Here is a 19015-nt window from a genome sequence, read left to right on the forward strand (position 1 = left end):
AATTTTTACCAGGGAAATTTGATGTCCGACCTCTCTATTTGACTCGCTCCACTGTGCGTTGGAGGTAGAATCTTCATGATGAGAAGCTGGAGCCAAGCGCTTGGCTGTGATTCACCGAGAGCCTCTCATGGCAACCGCATCACGCACGTGTTGCGCGTGAATACATCACGTATTTTACACTAAAATTAAACTAAAAAACAATAATTTCCAGTTATATCAAATCCAAAGAGTTGAACTTGATGCCGGTCTACTTCCAAGGAGCAGTGATTTCTAGTTGATAACAGCGCATTCTTGACCTTGCTCTGATGAAGGGAGGGGAGCATTCGTAGATTGGTCACCAAACTTTCGATCTGAATGATTCAGTCTGGATGATGACAAGCCTAACAAGTACCCTCAGTCTGTGTATTGTCTTGTATTATTCATTTAAGTGTGTGCGTTTCCTGTATTTTTGTCTTGTATTGTTCATTTAAAAGTGTTCATCACCTGTATTTAATCGACTAAATATTTTTGGTGGGTGATTCGCGTGGCGGTGTCGAAGGGGCGGGCGTTATTCTGTTCTCGTGTCTGACGTGGAAAAAATGTTCTCCTGAGCGGAAAAGTAAGTAGCAACCTGATCCTACCGTAACGCCCGATTGAGTACAATTTCGAAACACCAAACGTTAGATGGTATCGATTGTTTGTTTCAAAGAAAATCTGCCCCGAAAAAATAGTTCTGTTCATAGGACTCCTGCACTTTTGTTGTTATAGTTGCAAAATGTTCCGTTCTGAGGGCGGAGTTCTCTGTGCTCAAGACCAAAGTTCTGTTCTCACAACGGACAAATTCTGTAAATGTAACAAAGAACGTGTAGGAGGTCTGTGAACACAAGGTTCTGCCGTTAGCACCAACTATTTTTTGCGTGTAGTCTCCGGGCTGGAATTTCAATTTCTAGGTGCGAACATTTCAGAAAAAAACCTCTAGCCCTAATAGCGGAGATACTATGATTTGATTTACTCGTTTGTGTGAAATGGTATGTCCTTAGCAATACAAATTGAAAATAAATTCTAGGAATATAGTTCTGTTGAATACAAGCGTATGTATTGTCACAAAAAATTGCTAGATGTAACGCGCATTTCTGAGGCTAATCAAGCTTGTTTTTTTTTCAAAACTTGACAGTGGATCTCACTCAGTCGCATTGTGCATGGTCAGGACCGGATTAAGGGGGTGGCCAGATGGGCCGCGGCCCATGGCGGCAAAATTTAGGGGGCGGCAAATTTTGCAATCGTATTGAATGTAGGTATCAAAAAATGAGAAAAAACAATCGGATTCAGAAAATAAAGCACAAACGAGAGAGGGTGACAAAATCTCTCATTTCCTGAGAGAAAAAGTATTGTAATTCCTAATTTTGTCGTCTTTCGGTGATAAAAGAGACAACACCTTTAATTAGTCGAGTTATGAGAGAAACCAAACACGCAATTTGACTTGGAACGGAGCGGCGCGGCAGTCGGCATGAAACACATAGCGCCTACAAGACTGCATGAATACTTCACGCATTGCGTCAAACACACTGCAGTCAGCAGCAGTCGGCGTGAAACGCATAGCGCCTACAAGACTACATGAATACTTCACGCATTGCACCAAACAGTGTGGTCAGCAGCAATCTGCGTGAAACAGCGCCTACAAGACTTGCATGAATACCTCACGCATTCCGCCAACACACTGCGGTCGGCGCGGCGGTGGAAGTTAACATTTTTAACCATATCTATGTTTGATCGGTCATAATTTTTTCGTTCTTTTATATAAATGGAGGACCTTGTTCAAACAGAAATAGGTTTATGGAACTGAACTTTTATTAGTATTGACAGGACTTTCACAAAAAATGTGCCCAACACGAGTAAACGCGTCTTATTCACCCCTCCCCCACCGGCACGTTCACTTGATGGTTTTTATAGATCGTATTCGACAGATCACACAGGTGAGAGTATATTGATATCGATTGGTTCAATATGTAACCAAAGCCTCAAAGGTCAAGTTAGAAATCTGAGGTAACGGGTCTTATGTGATCGAATTTTTATTCTCTCGAGTACCAAATGGCAATGAAAAGTAAAATTGTTAGGAATGTTCTCATTTTCAGCTTTTCCAAATTAAATCCTAAAATTTTTGTTTGAGGTTATGATCTATTTTAGAAACTTTTGTAGGGGACAGTCACAAGACAAATTTATAAAAGGATTTGAACTCTCTCCGAATTAAATTCATAAAACATGATAAAAAATCGCGAACTCACTTGTCCTATGTATATTAATTCGGCAGCGGTGTCCGCTGCCGACTGAGGATGGGGCCATCTCGCCCCGAAACGCGTCTCATCTAAATTAATATACCTAGCACAAGTGAGTTCGCTGTTTTTTTTTATCATTTTTTATGTTCTATTGTTTTGAACCAAACGATACATCGAACCACTGTCGAATACGATCCATTGATGTTTCAAAACAAATGAGAAGGGGGCGGAAAAATACAGGCGGCCCATGGGCGGCATGTAGGTAAATCCGACCCTGTGCATGGTAAAGCTCTTCAGATTGGAAGCATGGATTTTAAAATTCTTGTATACTGCCACGGAAAATGATTTAAATCCTAACCCCGGATCCGTGACAAATTCTGATATCATAGCTTACAGCCAGACGCCAGACATCGGCCGATCGGCGCTTTAAATATAAATGTGCCTTGGTTTTTGATTCGACCAAGCGCAGTTTCAACACTGGTGGAGCAGGGATCCCCCTGCTGAGTGTTCGGGGGGGGGGGTGGGGGCATTGGGGGGGGGGGGGGGGGGTATTCGGCAACGCTGAGATGCCCGCTCAGGTAGGTAATTCGGGTAATTGAATTAGCGGGTCTCGGACTGGTAGCGGCGGCGTCGCGTCGCACAGTGGACCGAGTCAATCAGAGAAGTCGGACATGGGATTTTTGACTAAAACTGCAGATTTTCATGTTTATTTTGTCACAATTTTAAACTTCAAGGGGTGTTTCTTGAAGAAAATTTCACGAGGAAACCAAAGCAGGCCCTTTAATACCCGCAAAGTTTTGTATTAACGGAGTTATAAGCATTTAAAGTTTCCAAATTTTGGTCCGACCTCTCCTGTTGACTCGATCCACTGTGCGTCGTCGCAGCGTGGCGGGACGCGGAACGCGCGCGGCCGCCGCAATAAAACTTGTTTATCTCTCGCCTCCCGAGTTCGGATCCTTCATCGATAGCGAAATGGTCGCGATCCGGAGTGGCGCTAAGATACCCTGCCGTGCTAAGGAAAAACGCCGTATGAACCTTCAGGCGTTGCCAAATTTCCTTTCATAAAACGCGAATTTCCTGGTAAATTTATGAGTATTTCCCTTCAAATTTTTCAGATTATTTAGTTCGCAATTTTACCTAAGGATTCTGAAAATTTAAAGGAAAAATATTTCAATATTCAAATATTCACAACTTTCCTTAAAAATAAACATTTAATCGCAGGAAATTTGGCAACTCTCGAATGCTCATACGGCGCTCTGCCTTAAAACAGCAGTACCGCGCCCGAGCGGGCGTCGCAAACGAGGCTCAACTGGGGTCACCGACGCGAAAATTGGGAATGGATCAGTCGCACATGTCACGGAATTGTTTTTTGTTTGTTTATTGATTCATGGACGTTACTTCAAGGAGCAAATCGATCCGAGTGCCAAGTTTCTACCTCCTCGAATGGATGAGGTGTCGATTGGTACAATTTATTTTTGACACCCTGCGCTAGAGCACTGGGGAGAGAACGGATCGCCGGATAAAAACCATCCTCGAAGAGCTTGTTATCATATTATCACTCTACTCCACTGAAAAAAAAGTTACGGGCTATGAAGACATACCGTCCGTTCCAGGCCTAGAGGCCGAAAGTTCCGGGTGCTGGAGCCGTAGCTTTAACTGCTCCGGGTACTACGCCCGGAACTCTTGGCCTTTAGGTCCGGAACGCGGACAGGCCTAAAGGCCAAAAAGGCTATTCGTGCTTCGAACCGCTCATTTTGCCATCGCGGTTATTGAAGGCGAATTCGATAGAATGAGAGGCGCAGTGAGACGAGTATTGTGATAGCGAGGACCAGAAATGATCCAACTCTGGGTAATGTTGGGACTCTACCTATAAGCATTTCGGCCTAGCATTTTACTCGACAATTTCTAACGGTGTGGCAATTGTCGTTGTTCTTCTCACGAAAGAACTTATAACTACATTTCAATGTTGCCAGATTTGTTCGCACAAATTGCATTTCCACGAGGAGAATTTTGAATACTTCACCATGTTGCCTCTGTCCTCGTGCAAAAATTAGACACATTTTTGACGAAAAGGTTTGTTTTCGTAAAAAACCGGATTGCTTGAGAAATTTTACAAACTTGGGATGAAGACAAGGTGGAGAAATGGTGCTGGGTCCACACCATTTCGCGGGGAAAACAAAGCCGAGAAGTTCCAAAAATTAAATTTGAGTCAAAATTATTTTTTGAACTCTAATGCGTACCAGTACGAAACTGAGGAGGGAGAGTGCAACTGAGGGGGTTTCCAATGCAAACTGCCTGAGCTGAACACTCTCCCCCCTCAGCTTCGTACTGGTACGCATTAGAGTTCAAAAAATAATTTTGACTCTATTTTTAATTTTTGGAACTTCTTGGCTTTGTTTTCCCCGCGAAATGATGTGGACCCAGCACCATTTCTCCACCCTGTTACATACAGTTCGGGCCACTTCTTAATGTTTTTTTCTTTCACTTGGGATAAAGTTACGTTCCTTCGTACGGGAAACAGCGATTTGCAGAAACCACCGCTAAGAGCCAAATTATCACACCAAATTACACGTTTGCGTTTCATCTCAATACATTCATTTCAAATCTGTCCAAAATTATAGACATCGCCGCCACTGCGCGTCTCTGCGTCGCCCATCTAACATAAGGGCGTATCTCAATTTATACGTGAGCCCTGTTCTACGTGTAAATTCATGCATTCCGGGGCGCACGCAGAAATCGAGGTGCGTCCGTATGACAGAGGAGCGAGGATTTCACCGGTTGACAGAATTGAAGCGGGCGAGAGGCCCGAAATCAATCGAAAATAAATTGATGATTTCTATGTGAGCTCGAGGCTCGGAGCCGCGGCCACGGATGATCGACCGCGGCCACGAACGCGACGTGGGATTAACGACCGCCGCACAGTGGATCAAGTCAATCGAAGAGGTCGGACATTAAATTTTTGACTAAAACCGCAAATCTTGATGTTTTTTCGTCACATTTTAAAGTTGAAAGCAGAGTGCTTCTCGTAGAAAATTTCAAAACGAAACTAGAGTACCTACATAGGGAGAGTATGGACAACTCAAAATATGTAGCTCTTAGGGCCCAAAAGGGTAGGTAACCGTTGAAAACGAAAAATGTCACTGTCAATCTTTAAACTCCAATATCAAACGAAAATGGACAAGAAAATTCATAAGTAAGCATTCTTCCGCAAAAATGAGTAAGTTTATGCAAAAACCAAGTCAAATACGTGCTTTACCAACGACAGTTCCCAATAATTGTGATTATAAATTACTCTGGAAAATTTGAATTCATGGATTACCTACCCTTTTTGGGTCTAAGTGCTCCATCACCTAACCTCAAAATTTTCGACATGTCCATACTCTCCCTATGTAGGTACTCTAAACGAAACCAATGGAGCCACTTTTAGAATCTCAAAATTTTGTTTAAACGGAATGGAGATGTTGCATGTGTGAGGAATTTGCGATTTGACTACTGGTTTTTATGTAAAAGTTCGCGAGAAACAAGATGGTGCCACTGCGGTTTTCTCTGAAATCAACTCCCAAGCTCAAAAAAAGCTCTCAAATTGAGGCCAAAATGAAGGGGATATCCCACGCTATCCTGACAATCCACCTCTACATCAAGACAAACTCTTCATGCGGAGATAGGGTGCAAATACATTAGCAGGGTTGCCACTTTATTTGGGGACTCTAAAACTGAAAACACGGCGACCCTGCTAATGTATTTGCGCCCTATCTTCGCATGAAGAGTTTGTCTTGATGTTGAGGTGGACTGTCAGGATAGCGTAGGATATCTCCTCCATTTTGGCCTCAACTTGAGAGATTTTTTGAGCTTGGGAGTTAATATCAGAGAAAACCAGTGGCACCATCGTGTTTCTCGCATACTTTGACAAAAGAAACAGTGGTCAAATTGCAAATTCCTCACACGTGCAACATCTCCATTATAAGCTTTTAAAGTTTCCAAATGTTGTCCGACCTCTCCTATTGACTCGAACCGCTGTGCGGCGACCAGGCCCGGCACAACAAAACCGAGATCTTGAGTGACATTTGGACAGCGTCGCGTCGCACAGAATCCTCCGGCTACATTTTGGCATGAGCCCGCAATCCCAGGATAAAAACCAATATCGAGGACCAGGACAAATTCTAGATATTGAGATTACGGTTAACACCATTCGTTTACGACCCTACTCGCGGCTACGGCAGAGGCGTTATCGGTCATCACAGTCGTGAACCGAAACCTTGCGGAATACCTTGGTGGATTTTGAGCGAGGCCCGGGCTATTTCCTGTTGGGTGTCCTGCAGCTTGCATATGCGGTCACGTGCTTCACTGGAAAAAAAAACACATTGGATCTAGAGTCCAGACTCTTGAAAACATTGACAAGAAAAAATACTCTTGATTCAATCAGATTTAAGCTTAAATTAAAAGGAAATCCGCTCCAATTAAGAGGCTTGGTTCTTGATTTAAGCAAAAATCCGATTGGATCAAGAGTATTTTTTCTCGTTGATGTTTTTAAGAGTCTGGACTCTAGATCCAATGTGTTTTTTTTTCCAGTGTTAAATGAATCAGCGAGTTCGAAAACACACCAACTCGGGTTTTTTTCGATTTTCACTTTTTTACGGTTTAGTAACATTTATGGATAGAAACATCTGCACGCAACAGTAAATTTCGAAATTGCAATCGGAAGTGCTCGAAACAGCGACGGTAAAAGGGAAGAATCGAAATATTTCATTGGAAATACCAATTTTTGGCCATTTCAAGGGAAACGGGTGACCATCCGATTTTGCGGTTTTCTTTTTTCGGTTCAGTACATACCTTATACCAACAAGTTATGGAAATATTCAAGCGTTATTCAGATCAAAAAATATACAATTTTCAGGGCAGTTTATGACAAATCAGTATCTGAAAGTCGGTGAAAACGAAAACACACCAACTCGGAAATTTTTAAACGCTTAATTCTCTGTCATCAAACATGGTTTATCGATTTCAACTTGGTGCTTCACAAAGTCTCTATGTATTTGTTCTTTGGCACCAAAAAGGTTATTCTCAAACTAACTTCTTCGCCCGCTGCGCAGTTTTAGGTGTATCCTGAACAATTTATTTCCGAGTTGGTGTATTTTCGAACTCACTGATTCAAATGTATTAGGAGAAAGAAAAATATTAACTTTTTGACCAATCATAGAATGTGTGTTTCGAATGGATCGCATTTATATAACAAAAAGGATCCAGCGTTATTACAGTGTTTTAAAAATGTTCCTTTTTCATAATTAGCTAAAAGATCTATGAGAATAGCAAATAGTTTTTGCTTCCCACCAGAAAATTGTTAATTTGAAAAGATGATATTGTGTAAATTTTAATACTGTACATGTATTGAGTATTTTTTGAAGAAAAGACGAAGTTGCACGATTTTGAGAACACACGGTAATCGTGCTGGATTTATTCTGGTAAATCCGATCCAAATTATGATAAGATTATTGGTGGATGTTTATATCGAGGAGGATAATTACCTATTTTATTTCATATCGAACGCTACTTTTTCAATTCATCTATTTAATTTCATTTTTATTTTTATTTAGTTTCGTTATTTTTTAAGAAATACGTTTTATAAGAATGTATTTCATAAAAAAAGATGATGGCCTTTTTTCATCAAGGGGTTGTTTTGTTCATTATCAATAATTTTGGAACCAGTTTTTTAGACACATATTGATAATATTCTATATCCATAACTTGCGGCCTTACCATTTAATTCACTTCGTTTCAAGACTCAATTCATCAACCAGCTGGAAAAATTATGCATGAGTGCTCATAAACTTTAAAATTACATCTCACTTTATTTTCTCTCAGAATACCCCGATGAACAGTGTGACTTAACATTGAAAACAAGAATCTCTAAAAATTAGAGGAAACCAAAATAATGATTTATTTTCTTGCAATCTGATTTAAAAAATGAGAAAACGTTTGAAAAATCAAAGCTCAGTATATTATCTGTTTGACTGACTGACGTTGATTCTAATTAACTTCGAATTCTGTTGAAGAAATGAATCTCTCCTCTCCTACACACGGAACCATTTAAACCATTCCTAAAGCCATTCATCCGATCGATTTTTAAACCAGATAAATAAATTCATTTTGAGACATTCCAGAGCCTGCGCTCAACATTCTTAAATTTCTAAACCAGCAAAAATAAATATTTTGCGTACCTTCCATGAAGTTTATATATATATATATATATAAAGTCGCTTTACAACGCACTCTGGCGTTCTACGACACCCAAACGCCACATATGCCTGTCTTCCCAGAGGTTATCGGGCAAGTGACAACGCAACATCTCTTCGTCAACGCCCTGCCGCCAACCCTTTACGGGACGTCCCCGTCGCCTCTTCCCAGGTGGTACCCAATCCAAAACTTGTTTGGGCAACCTCTCCTCCGACATTCTTTGCACATGTCCATACCAGCATAACTGCCTGGACATGACGTCGTGCACGACCATGAAGTTTTACGCCTCAAAAAAATTATTTGATAACATTTACGCACCGAAAAAAAACTTCGGTCTTGAGCGCCGTACTGATGGGCTTTACAGACATACTGTCCGCGTTCCGGGCGCAGCACCCGGAACAATCGAAGCTACGGCTCCAGCACCCGAAACTTTCGGCCTCTGAGACCGGAACGCACGGTATGTCCATAAAGCCTGTAACTTTTTTTTTCAGTGCGGAAGTAGGGTAGGCGGCTTTCTTTCCGAATAATAAAGGACGAAGAAATCTTCGAGACACGTCTTTTCCTAATTATTTCATCATATTTTCTTGACAAAGACGGCAACACTGCACGATTATTGCGCTGCTTATTAGTTAAGGCGCGGGTGGCGGACACAGACACAGATGGAGACGAAGGGACGTTTACCGAGGAAATCGTTGCCGATCTGCGCATGAAATTATGCCTACACTCCAGGAGCTTTCGGAAAGCTCTCCAGAAACAGGCAGCATCGACGCGCTGGTCCCAGGCTCCAATAAGCAAAAGGGTCGGCCCGCACGTACTTCCAAACCCCGTTATGCCCTCCTCCCCCGCTGTGAAGTTTAAACGGACGAATGCCCCGGAAATGCCTCCGAAGATTTCTCTGGATTCTTGGGCGTTGTTCTGTTTGATAAGGCAAATTAACGTCTGTAAAGAAATTCCATCCGAAATTCAGGATCCAGAATTTCTACATTCCGACGGTGGAGATAGAAATACATATGATTCGGGTCACAACGTTGCAGATTTCCTATCGTATCGTCGCTCCACCCACGTAATGGGGTAACCACAGTAAAAATAAATTGGATTCGTTCACAGTTGGACCCTGATCAGACCTCTCTTGGTAGCGCAATCAGGGCCCATTTAGGATTCGTTCGAAGTCCAATTGGACTACATTTTGCAATTAAGAACTATAAATTTCGGCCCAGTTTAAAAACAACGCATGTGCCATTAGTTTCCCTATGCAAAGAAGTGTTTTTTCAGATGAAGTAGAATTTATAGCTCCAAATTGCAAAATGCAGTCCAATTATGAAGGTGCCCTTACTCGTTTTTCCAGATCTTACGCGTTCAATTTGTTGCATCATTAGAGATTTCCCTGCGTGCTACAGGTTCATTTAAACATAAAAAATCCGATTTTGAAAACTTGACTTTGCACTGCATCGAAAAAAATACTCTTTTTTCTATTTTTAGGTGTTAAGAACATTATTTTTTTTTTAAATTTAGTAAATCCTAATTATTTGCAATCAGCTCAACTGAAATCAAGTTCGAAGAACAAATGGATTACATTTCTCAACAAGGAACCACCATTTTTGGCTCATTTTAGAAACAACATATACATGCCATCGATTTCCCATTGCAGATGGGTGTTATTATGGAAGAGTCAAATATAAAGGTTCCTTATTGCAACATGTAAGCCATAAAACCTTTAGTTTTTTTCATTCATTTTTAAGGGGAAATAGTATGAGTGTCAACCCGGTGGATTAAGTGTATAACGTTCCACTCAAAGCTGTTTATGGTCGAAAATGAAGAGGGTTATAAAAACCTAGCCAATTCTACTTACAGATCAGTCATTTTCATCTTTATCATCATCACCATCGTCATTATAATCGCGTTTCGATAACGAACAGTTGCGACCCTCGAAAGTAGCTGACACTGAATTTTGTTCGTTTAAATGCATGTACAACTATCTATATCCGTCTCGGCAATGCCTTTTCTAGAATCGATTGTTTACAATAGATCCAAACGGAGTAAAAACAGTGTGACCAACTTGTAACGATCACCCCTGACCAATGGAAAGCACGGGGCTTTGCAAACATTAGCCGACCTAAAAACCGCCCTGGCTCTCATCCTTTCAGACGCACCGTGTAACAAGAGCAGAGTATAGGGCTTAGACAATCCTGTCAACCTGTGCTTGAAGACTCGAAAGCAAGACAGACGACACGGTTGCAAAATATCGGGTAGCGCATCCGACACCCCCATTTTCTCCCCTATCTCCAAAAATGCTCAAATTCAAAGCTTTCGGCAACATCGCGGAAAATTCTCCCCGTAAAATTTACATTGGCGGCACGTGACACAGAGCGACAAACAATGACGTGCCCCGTTTCTTCGCCGGCGAGCTTACAGGTCCATTCTGCCGTGCTAAGGAAAAACGCCGTATGAACCTTCAGGCGTTGCCACATTCCCTTCGATAAAATGCGAATTTATTCAGAAAGGTTTGATTATTATTCTTCAAATTTTTCAGACAATTTTGTTCGCAATTTAATCTAAAATGTCTGAATATTTCGAAGGAAAATATTCATAACTGTCTTTATAAATACATGTTTTATCTGGAGAAATTTGGCAACTCTCAAATGTTCATACGGCGTTCTTCCTTAGCCCGGCAGCAGCGGGGTTCGGAGCGCAGGCTGTTGCAAACTGCGGCAACGGTGCTGGCTGGCGCTTCTCTGCTTAATGTAGCCGACTCCCCTCTCTAATGCTCTCCTTTGACGCGAAAAACAAACGAGTCGGCTGCATTCACAAGTTTCGCTGCCTTCGAGCTTTCGTATCAGGTGCTTTTATGAAATACGCACGAGGCTGGACCTCTTGGAAATGAGGGATGCTCTACTGGGACTGGTCCGGCCGCAGAGGCATTTTCCTGCAAACATAACCTAACTTTTACACAAAAGAGTTCTGTTTGGGTATGGTGGAAAGCGGGACTATCTGGGTCTGACATGAGCGCACGGAATAGAAAAGAGGAGTCCAAGTTTACGTTACGGTATATTATGAAAAGGTGGATCCAGTGGAGGGGGCGTAGGGGGCGTATGCCTCCCCCCTCCCCCTTCGTTCGGTCGAAAGAAAGAAGGAAGATAAAGAGAAGGGGGAAAAGGAGGAAACGGAGGAAAGAGAAAGGAAATGTGCTTAAATTTAGTATTTATTCATGACGAAATGGACTCAAACTGCGCATATTAGATGTTTCAAAAAATCAAAAATTTTCTGAGGGGGGCGGACCCCCCTTGCGCCCCTCCCGTTTGAGGTGTCCACCCATGAAGGTGGGTAAGAGGAAAGGGAAGGTAATGGAAACGGGAATGGACTGTAATTAAAAACCAGAGGGAACCTGGGAAAATTCTCAATGGGTCTCTAATAGGTTCTCGCGGAAAACCGTGCAATATTCCCAATGGACCTTTTTGATGGGGAGCATTATACGGAGTGGCTTACTGTCAAAGGGTTACAAGAGGGTTTCAAGAAATCACGAAGTTAGCGATACCTTATTTACGGCGAGACTCGAACGTATAATGTTGTGTCAAGATTCAGACATTGACAGCTGCTTTATTGTAATAAAATCCCATCGAGACTTTGGGAACACACTCCACGTTCCCCGGCAGACCGGCGTTTATTTTGAAAGATTCTTGGCAGAGGATGAAAACTTGAAGGATCTCAACCGCGCAAAGTTTTAATCGGGTATCGTCCTCCCATTTTCTCCCACCCTTGTCTTCCCTCCTTTTTCAGGCGGGAACGATAGGCGAAGAACATAGGCGGCGTGGAGGGAGGGAGGGAGGAGAGGTTATCAAATTTTCCCACGTGCTCCCCCCGTCGCGTCCCTTATAAACACATTCATTGTCGTAGAACTTGAGGAGCGCTTATTTGGAAACTTTTGAGTGTTTTTTGCATATGGCACTGGTGGAAGGCGGCGTTAGCTTCGTGGGAAACACCCCAGTCACTCGCCGAGTTTATTGGCCGAAAACTTTCCTTGTCGGCCTTCGTCTTGCTCACGCATCGCAGACCAGTGAATATTGAGAAGTCTCGAACTTTCCGAAAGTTTTTCGGCTCACGCAGGTGTCTACCGTCATATTACGCTGCTGGCTACACGGAAGCTCTGAAATTTTTATGAGATTCAATGGGTGATGATGATGAATTTTGATGGATACTATTGGATACTCGATGAAGTCACCGAAAGCAGCATGAGGCATATTGGACGTGTCGACACATCGGGCAGTTAAGTTTTAGACCCAAACAAATCCTTCTAAGAAAATTACCAAGCAGCGTTGTCTGTCTTTTAAAGATAAATGTGACGGATTCAGACAAAATGTGCTCTGGAAGCGAGAAGAATAAATGGGACAAGTATACCACAGCTTAGAGAAATGAATTGTGCATCATGTGGCGTGACGTTCACCAAAAAAATTTCAAAAGTTGACTCTGCGGCTGTAATTCAACGTTTGAGGACGAAAAATGGGAAATTTGAGAAAACGGCGGAGAAAAGTTGTCGACGCTGTTGTCAGCCCTAGAAACTAGAAACTATGAACATGAAACACTTCCGAAGTATAGCATCCATCATGCAAATTATGGCTTAAAACTTGGACATGTGTTCTTAAGAAAGTGCTCAGCCTTGAAAACTGGAAATCGAAATTTTTTCTGTAGACAGATTTTTCCGCTGCAAGCGCACTGATCAATTTGAATCTCCACCTTGAAACACATTTGCATTTGCATGGCCCCATAAAATATCGAATAGACTAGTTGCAACTGTTCGTAATTGTGTCAATGAATATTGATGAGAAATGTTGATTTATAATTTATGTAATATTTAAAAAAAGAAGATCCGGGCTAGCCTCTGCCCACTAATGAAGAAGTTCGGCTATGGAATTGATGAATGCAAGAATCGCAGAAGAAAAAAACACTGGTGCATATTCTTATGATTAAAGTTAAAATGATAGTATTGCATTACCGTGTGCACAAATAGGAGACTGTCATTCTAAAAAGGGAAAATCTAATGTTTACTGGGCCAGCGCGTAAATAATGAAATGACGGTATGCTTGCCCTGGTAAAAATTGGCAGTAGAATGTGTGTTCCAAAATACTATAGACCTAAAGTCGGCTGTAAGATTTCCAATAGCTTCTGTAGCCGGCTGTACAATTTCTTATAGCCTTTTATAGCCGATGGCGATTAAGCAACAGCCAGACGATAAAGTTTATGCTAAACGTTACTAAATACCTATACTAGAACTTAGTTAGTTTTTGGACTACCGCTCTCTTTTTGTGCCATAGTATCTTGATTTATTTTGCGAGGAAAGCTCCGTACTTTTGAAGGATGCTTGTCATTCTTAATATGTTGAAGCGCCTTCAATTTCGTATGATACTGTGCAATACCTCTGGTGTGGAATAGTTGCTTCAAGCGCCGTGGTACTCTGCGGCGCGGCGGCGGGCGAGTAGCCAGCCGAAACGCGCATTGGCGCCTACAAACCTAACAGGGATACTTCACGCATTGCGCAATGCGTGAAGTATCCCTGTTAGGTTTGGAGGCGCCAGTGCGTCGCCGCTCCGCTTTGTGTTAGGCTCTAATATTTAATCTCGCGGAGTCAGCGTTGTTCAACTCATGATTTTGAAATGTTTGCACACTCTGTATGGACTATTCTCATTTTAATTGATGAAGAAAAATATGTTTTAAAGGAAAATATAATGTGTGTTTTGTAAATATGAAGGTAGTTCCGTATCAAACTTAATAATTTCCAAAGCACACGAATTTCTACACAATTTCTCATGGCCTTTTATAGCCAATGGCGAAAAATCGTAATGCCCGGCGATAGGAACTATAGCCCGACTGTATACTTTTTTATAGCTTCGTATAGCCCAGCTATATGATTTGCTCCGCTTTCTACAGCCACCTATATGATTTTCAATAGCCATCTTTAGTCGGCTATAAGAACTCCTATGGTATTTTGAAACGCAGCTCGTATCGCCAATTTTTACTAGGGTGGCACCATAAGGATATTGTTGCTATAGAATTAATTAGTAAATTTGCAAAATTGACAGCCATTGCAATTCGGTGCGCTTTGATCCTCTGAAAAGAATTGCCTGCTGCACCTCTCTGAAGCATTAGTTTATTAGGCTGAAGAATTTTCTTCACCGTCTCCTTTTTCTCCTTTTAGAGTAATTTATGTTTTCATGATGAAGGGACAAGCGCAAGGTCATCGCTAAGATCTACTGGAATGACGATGAATCTCAGCCTTGAAGACTTTGCAAGTTGCCTAAGAACTACTACAAATTTAATTTAATCTAAAAGCCTGCTGGAGATTTATGGACAAAAAAGAGTTTTCACACAAAAATTTTGTTGCAGCTTTGTAAAGTTGGCTTCATTTGATGTCAACTCTGATCTTTTATCTATCATCTTTTCAAAGGAAGCTCGCCAGAAATTTGAGAAAATTTAGTTATAGAGATGCTATAACGCGTTTATTCATATCACGAATTCGTTGAAGCTCAGTTTTAAATTGAATTTTACTCCACGTCCTCGAGAAAAAATGGAGAATGGAAATTTTGAAATTAGCAAGATATTAATTTGAGCTTTGACTTAAAATAAGTGCACCTGCCAAAGTAACTTGGGAGTATAAAACTGATTTTTCTTTGTATTTCAAAACAGATAGCACCAACAATTTGTAAACACTACACAGCTATTTACCTCTCGGAATCACTGTCCAAAGTCTTTTATTTTCAAGTCCTATCATCAAATGCTAACCTCTTTTCTAGAAGAATGTATATTTTAAGTTTTTTTCACGCTTCGGAGAAGAAGGGTCATTTTCTAAGCTTGTTTTTCACCATCTGTAAAAATTGGCTTTAAAATAGCTAAAAAATAGTTTCCTCTCAATGGAGTGCAAAATTTCCATTTTAATTGACCTTTTGAATGCGTTTTAATGAGTGGAAATAAATAAATTTCACAACTCACAAATCCCATTTGTAACGCATGTTAGAATTTTTAAGCAAAAAAGTAAATTAAAACAAGAGGATTTAGAATGGTTTTTGTTCTAATAAAGTGTAAGCTCGTAGTTTTTACAAGTAGTTCTACCAGCCTTCTGAGTCAATAAACCGCAACATAAGTTATGATTATTTTCACTACAAAGAGAAGTAGTAAGGATGACCTTACTAGTGATGGTGATTGATGAACCTTTACAGAAAAATGATTGATAAAGTCTAAAATAAAATATTCTATTTATAAAATGAGATCCACCTTCTCATTTACATTGTGAAATCAAATTTCTATCATTCATACCATACATTTTCAAAGTGGAATGTGAACTTGGTCTACCCTATGAGCAAAAAAATTAGACTTAATGAATGCAAAAAATCAACGTTTGCATGCTGTATTTCTTAACGACTCATAAATCTGAATGCTTTTTTTTAATTTTTTCAGATAAACCCGGAGAATCATTTTTAATTAAAATTGCATGCCCTTTCCAACTTTTTATGGTTAAAGGGGGACTTACAACTTCCAGTTGATTTGGTATTCTTAAAAAAAAAAAAAACTGTATTATTCCTTTCGGTCAAAGCTGGCTTTTCAAATTAGCTGGATAAACGGAACGATGCTCACCAGCTCAATTCTCTTTTTTTTTTAATGCAAGTGCTTGCATTCGCACCATTTTTTAAACCTCCATGCATAATACAAGCGACGCACAGTGAACAAGATTTAGACCTTCGGTGGCGAAACTTAAATTCCACTTCGAAAAGTGATATTCTGGAGAGGCATTTCAAAAACTGATTTTTTACACTCTTAAATTTTCTTTTACATCATTGAATTTTAATAATTTCCTTCAGCAAGTTTTAGATTCTCCTGAAAATAATTTAAAAAAGTGCTGTGCTGTGCAATAATTCGAGCATCCACAAGACAGAAATTTGTAAGAGAAAAAATAAAGGACAGTTGCCTCAAACACTCAATTCTTACGATTCTATCCACCAAGAATCCAGTAAAAGAAACAATCATTGGTACATGAAACAAAATTGTGTAGGTATTGGAAACTTACGAAATAATGGTAAGGAATTCCAAAACATCCATCTTATCAGATTTTTGTGAACATGTGTTGTTTAAAGTAAAATCTAGGGTTCAATGAACAGAAACGAGGAAATTACTGATGATTTTTTTTTTGTTTGAAACTACTTACTGCTTCAATACTACAAATACCGAAGCCTGGCTCCGCATATTTGTATCATTTTCTCAGTTACGGGAGAGAAAAAACTGGTTTTGAATGCTTACTGAAAAAAAAAGGAAAGGAAAAAAGGTATCTAGAGAGTAAGTCATCATCACATATATGCTTCCTCATCTCATGGTGTTTTGGTTCTTATTAAGAATGGAGCTAGCATTTTTTTGTGCGTTTAAATATTGGGCTTTAAACCATTGTATTTTTGGTTCAAACACATAATTTTTGACGCCCAAATATTGGAATTTTTGCCTCGTCGCAGAAAATTAGGCACTTCAAGTTTTCCCTTATTGGTCCTCGAAGCTTTGAGAAAAGTCACAAATCAGTTTCTGTCATTTCCTCGGATACATGAAATACGCATTTCATTCGCCACCTAAGGTCTCGTCACTGTCCACAGTGCGCAACCGATGATCAGAACCGATGAGACGAATCCAAGATCCGCAAATGAGGAAAAATTACCTGCGTCACGAACATCATCCACTACAACAGCCAATCCACCGGTCAGGTGTCTCCAGTCGATTGCAGTTATTGCAAGAGTAAACACGCACAGAGACTAAAAAAACTCCGAAAGAGGGGGGGTTACGGAGAGGGGGGCGGTAATAGCGGTTGGAAAATCACACCACGGGCCGGGGGAAATCGCCGACTTGAGAGTGAGTTGATGTTTTCCGGATTGTCGCCCGTGGAAATGCGCGCTTTCGCGAATCGCAAGTCGATCCTCGCGGGACGAAGACGCGACGCGTTGGCTTGGAGCGGGGCGGACGATGACTGAGCTTCAACAAGTACCGCTTCGCCCCGGCTCTGGTTTCCCTGTCTTTTGACGCATGTGTAACTCGCGCTTTTTTCTCGCACCGCGCCGTGCCGCCGGTCGCACGCAACCCGCAGTACGCGGCATCTCTCCGAATAATGGGATATCTCCTTAGGTTAGATCGAGATTGAGTTTAACGGGAAGGAATCAAGCTTTCGGGAAATAAAGGGTCTACTTGTTGTGAAATCACTCTCTTACTTCTCATAAACACGATTTCTCATTTTAAAATTTTAAATTTAATGTAAACTAAAAGAGATTTGTTTATTGATTTCTGACTGAGAAAGTCAAAGCTTTAAATGGATCGCGTTAAACAGAAAGGAACCAAGCCATATCAGCTATTGCCAAATTTAATTGGGCTATTTAATATTTTACATGAAAACGGTTGGGCGGATTTTCGCGCAAATTTCAGTAAATTTTCTAAACAGTACGAAGCAAATTCCTTAAAATTTACAAAGGAATCCGCACAAACGTTCTCTTGTAAAAAATTAAACTGCCCATTTAAATTTGGCAATAGATGATGTGGCTTGGTTCCCTTCTGTTAAACGCAGTCCAAATGTCATTACTTTTTATTGGTTTTTTCATAATTTGGTTCCCTTTTCCTGAATATCATCTTTGGAGAAGAAAGTTCGGTCGGAAGAATTGATCTTCCGGTGTTCCATATCATCCCACGTACTCGTTTGTCAAACCGAACTTTCAATTTTTGTAAACAAACTTTCCGTTCGCACAACCGAACTTTCGTATCTTGTAACCGAAAATTCCGTTCATATGACCGAACTTCGTTCGTCAGTTCACTTAATATCGCTGCAGGTCGGTTACACGAACCGGAAGTTCAGCTCAACTAACCAGTCGGTATGATATGGAACACCGAACTGTTGGTCTTAGGGTCAAATCGACTCAAAAGAAGGGACCAAGTGCATAGTTGGTTACCCTGTTGTAGTTCCCATTGGTTTAATCAATCAGAAAAGCACTCTTGATTTGGAGGTACGTAATAGCTTATATTTGGCTATTTTGAAGGCTTGAGATTAATTGGACCACTTTTTGCAATAAGGAACCACTATTTCTGGCTCATTTTAGAAACAACATAAATGTCATTAGTTTCCGTATACAGGAAGGTGCTTTTACAGAAAAGCCAGAGATAGTGGTTCCTTATTGTAAAACGTAATCAAATTTATACGATGTTTCCTCTTGAGACTTCTGATACTACTTTTATAATACATTCTACATAGAATGGGTCTGAATAGACTTCATAGAAAAATGGCATAAAATTCACAATGATCACATTAAAAAAGTCTGAAGTTTAAATCTTCCTGTGCAATTTGCCTAGTTTGGAACACGTTTTTAATCAAAGTTTCCGCATTAGATTTCTGGGGGTAGTTTCCTAATCAATAGAAACGAGCAAACGGCAACTTCAGATACCCTCGGTGGTTTCCGATGAAAGCCGGAAGTTACTACTTCGTTGCGTTTCTTCGCGTTTTAATTATATGCAAAACGTGATCCATGTGG

The 19015-nt window shown here is 40.7% G+C and overlaps 1 protein-coding gene across 1 annotated transcript in view; it reads right to left on the bottom strand.

Moving 5' to 3' along the window:
- LOC109037433 (somatostatin receptor type 2) overlaps positions 1-17490 on the bottom strand; it is a 259262-nt gene extending 241772 nt beyond the window's left edge. Inside the window, exon 1 of the mRNA XM_019052097.2 lies at positions 17167-17490. The gene's annotated coding sequence lies outside the window, so the exon portion shown is untranslated. The remainder of the gene's footprint in view (positions 1-17166) is intronic.
- Positions 17491-19015: the final 1525 nt, after the last annotated feature.

The sequence above is a fragment of the Bemisia tabaci genome, chromosome 5, assembly GCF_918797505.1.
Source record: "Bemisia tabaci chromosome 5, PGI_BMITA_v3".
NCBI lineage: Eukaryota > Metazoa > Arthropoda > Insecta > Hemiptera > Aleyrodidae > Bemisia > Bemisia tabaci.